Below are 4,552 nucleotides of genomic sequence, written 5' to 3' on the forward strand. Positions count from 1 at the left end.
TGAACCTCTTTGAACTATGGTAGCAGTGGCCTCAGAGTGTCTAGGTAGCTTAACACAGGGAAATATTTTCCCTACATAGGCAGCATCCTAGAGGCACTCACTTCGTAAGGGCAGGCCTTTTATATTTTTTGAGTCTACCATGGGTGGGGCTGATCAGTATGCCCTCAAGGCAGCTTTCCTATCTTCCCAGTGAAAAGTGTTTGGCTTATTTTTAAAATACTAAGGCAATCTCTTCAAAAGCCATGATTTCCTTAGCTACAAATTTACACTGGCTTTCTGACCAAATTCTAAAATTTTCAACTCTTCTTGATCTGCCACTTGCTCCTGAGTATCACTTGCAAAGCTATCTCAAAACGGTCATCGATAACCATGTCACTAGCAGGCTTACTGCTAGTTTACCTTAAATTTTTCCTCTGCCAGATTCATTTCTTTTAGTACTTTTTTTTTTTTTTTTTTTTTTTTTGTCGGTCATGGGGTCTAAACTCTGGGCCTAGGCACTGTCCCTCAGCTCTTCAGCTCAAGGCTAGCACTCTACCACTTGAGCCACAGCACCACTTCTGGCTTTTTCTGCTTATGTGGTGCTGAGGAATAGAACCTAAGGCCTCATGCATGCAAGGCAAGCACTCTACCACTGAGCCACCTTCCCTGCCCCTATTTTATTACTTTTAAACTCAGCCTACCACAAAGTCTCAGGATAGGGACAAAACATAGATACATTACTTGCCATACTGTAACATGAATGACTGCCAGTGCAGTTCTTAGCCCCACGAGTTCTTAGTCTCATCTGGTACTTCATTAATCGACCTTCACTTTGCCTTCCTGTTGGCATTCTGGTCTTCTGAGCTCCCATCAGAATCACCCATTGAGCTCTGTTTAAAGCATACTAGAGCTTCTCAAATCATGGCTCCAAACTTTACCAGAGCCTCGCACAAACTAGTTCCAAAGGCTTAATAACCACCGTAGGTTTAGTCACAATGACTACTCTGCTTCTCTGGTATCAGCTTTCTGTATTAGTCACTTTCACATAGCTGGGCCCAAAACACATGAGAGAATAACTACATGTGGAAAGATTGATTTCCACTCATAGTTTCCAAGGGTTCTGTACATGGCTGCTTGGCCCCATGTACCAGGACAGAACATTATGGCGGCAGGAGCATGTAGTGAAGGAGATTCTTCACTTCATGGTAGACAGGAAGTACAAAGTAAGGAAAGACCCAAGGACCAGGCATCATCTTTAAAAATATTCATACTGTAACCTACTTTCTCTAACTAGGTCTCACCCCTAAAACTTTTCAGGACTTCCCAACATAGCACTGCCAGCTGGGAACCAAGTCTTCAATACATGAGCCTTCAGGGGACATTTCATATTCAAACCAGGACAGTACTGTGAACTCAGACAATATTGTCAGACTGGAGTTTTAGAAAATGTCTTAAGTTTAGCCAGGTGGCTTTTTGTTGTTGTTCAACCCTATCCAATTTAACATTGTGAAATGAAGGATCTGACTTTTTGTGGAAAATCTATAGTTTATATTTACAGCATGTAATGACCTAGATTTTTATTACCTCAGCTATTTCATGAAATAGAAAGGGGAGAAATGTTCCCAAACAGCCAGGATTACCCTGATACCAAAAAAAAAAAAAAGAAAGAAAGAAAGAAAGAAAAAAACAGATAAGGACACAACCATAATAATGAAAATTATAGAGAAATATCCTTGGAGAACAAATGTAAAAATCCTCAATAAGCATGCTTATAATTCACATTCAACAGTACATTAATGAAAAGATCATACACTGCAGTCAAGTTAGTTTTATACTAGGAAGGCAAAGATAGTTTAGCACAGACAATAATTTATAATACAGCACATAAACAGAATAAAGGACAAAACATTACATAATTATCTCAATAGATGAAGAAAAAAATTGACAAAATTCAATATCCCTATAATAAAAGTTTTGAAGAAAATAGTAATAAAAATATCATCCCTTGACATAATGAAGGCTATATGTGTCAAAGTCATACATCATCCTGTATGGGAAATACTGAAAGCATTGACTCTAAAATCAGGAATAATTCAAGGATACTCATTCTCTCTCATTCTTATTCGACATAGTACTTGAAAATTTCACCAGAACAGTCACGCAAGAGAAATAAACACAAGGGATAAAAATAGGAAAGGAAGAAGTCAAATGATCCCTGTTTACAAATGATATAATTCTATACTTAGAAGACACTAAAGACTCCACTAGAAAACTCTTATATCTTATAAACAAACTCAGCAATGTTTCAGGATTAAAAATCAACATATAGGGGCTGGGAAGGTGGCTCAGTGGTAGAGTGCTTGCCTTGCATGCTCGAGGCCCTGGGTTCGATTCCTTAGCACCACATAAGCAAAAAGAAGAAAGTCGGAAGTGGCGCTGTGGCTCAAGTGGTAGAGCGCTAGCCTTGAGCTGAAGAGCTGAGGGACAGCGCCCAGGCCCAGAGTTCAGGCCCCATGACTGGACCCCCCCAAAAAAAAAATGAACATATAAAAGCCATTAGCTTTTTTTATACACCAGTGATGAGCCTGCTGAAAAATCTGGAATATAATCCCATTTACCATAGCTTCAAAAATAAAAATTAAAAAAATTGAAATCTTAGGAATGCACCTAACAGAGGAGGTAAAAGTTATCTACAATAAAAATATAAAACACTAGAAGAAAATACTATAATATAAAAAGCCTGCATGTACATAGATTGGTAGGATTTATATTATGAGAACTGCCATTTACAGAAAGCAATCTACAGATTCAAGGCAATACTCAATGACATTCTTAACAAAAACAGAAAGAAAGAAAAACTCCTAACTATCCAAAGCAATCTGAAGCAAAAAGAGAGCAATAAAGTATCACAACACCTGACTTCAAACTACACTACAGAGCCATAGTAACAAAAACAGTATAGTATTAACATTTTTTAAAAACAGATAAGTATTCAATTTTTTTTGTTTTTTTTTTTCCTTTCATGCAATTGTTTCTAACATATTTATAAGATGATTTCTATGTTGCTTTATATGTCCCTCCCCCACGGTATAACCTACGCTTTCACTGTATTTGATGTTGGTATAATTTGTGGAGGGGAAGGGAAAAAACAATCATTTAACTAGGGATACAGGTGGATCCATTGCAACAAAGAGATGTACAAGTCATTATGTCAAAAAATGAACTTTACAACTTTGGTGGGGGGTGGAGGGAGGATGGGGGGAGGGGAGTATGGGAAGGGGAAACAAAGAGGAGGCAACAATGCTTGATAAGAAATGTACTCATTATCTTGCCCATGTAATTGTAACTCCTCTGTACGGTATTCTCACAATAAAAAAAAACAGATATTTAGACCAGTGGAATAGAATAAATAGAATAAATGACATAAAAATAACTCCAACCGAAGGGATGTGAAGGGTAAACCAAAGGAGGAGGCTGCAATGCTTGGTAAGAAATGTACGCATTATCCTGCCCATGTAATTGTAACCCCTCTGTACAGTATGTTCACAAATAAAATAAAATTAAATTAAAAAAATAACTCCAACCATCTGATATTCAACAAATAATAAAGATAACCTCTTTAACTAGTGGTCCTGGGAAAACTGTATGGTCACATGTAGAATACTGAAACTGGACACTTATGCAAAAGTAGAAATTAGATCCATATACAAAATTCAATTCGAAATGGATAAAAGGTCTTAATTTGAGACCTAAAACGTGGAAACTACTAGAGGAAAATAACAGAGGAACACTTCAAGATCTAGGTATAGGAAATGACTTCCTGTATATGACTCATATAGCATAGGAAATAAGAGTAAGAATTGGTGAATCAAATAAATTAATGTAACTAAATATAAACAATCAATAAAGTGAAAAGACAGCTTATAGAATAGGGAAAATGTTGACAACTATTGTTTGGGCAAATGATTAATATCTAGAATATATAAAGTATGCAAAAACCAACTACAAAAGAATAGGCAACCCAGTCGATACCGGGAAATCAACTAAACAGATACTGTCAAAAGAACTTTTACAAACAGCAAATCATTATATGAAAAAGATGTTTTGACATTTTTAGCCATCAAGGAAATGCAGATCAAAACTACATCAAGATTTTATCTCATCTCAGTCAGAATGGCTATTATCAAAAAAAAAAACTTCCATTGGAAGTTGGGTGCTGGTGGCTCACACCTGTAATCTTAGCTACTCAAGAGACTGAGATCTAATGATTATGGTTTGAAACCAGCCTTGAGCAAAAAACCTCAGGGATAGTGCCCAGGTCTTACGTTCAAGCCCGTGTGTGTGTGTGTGTGTGTGTGTGTGTGTGTGTGTGTGTGTGTGTGTGTGTGTGTGTGTGTGTGTGTGTGTGTGTGTGCGCGCGCGCGCCTGGAGGCATTGCTCAACTGGTAGGCTTGGTCAGTGCCTAGTAAGTGCTAAGACCCTAAGCCTAAATTCAATCTTGAGTACCACAGAAAAAAACAAAGAATGCAAAAATTAATAAAAGCTGCTAAGATTAGGAAAAGGAACCCTTTTC

Source organism: Dipodomys merriami, unplaced genomic scaffold (assembly GCF_024711535.1).
Source record: "Dipodomys merriami isolate MVZ:Mamm:240054 unplaced genomic scaffold, mDipMer1.0.p SCAF_21, whole genome shotgun sequence".
Taxonomy (NCBI): domain Eukaryota; kingdom Metazoa; phylum Chordata; class Mammalia; order Rodentia; family Heteromyidae; genus Dipodomys; species Dipodomys merriami.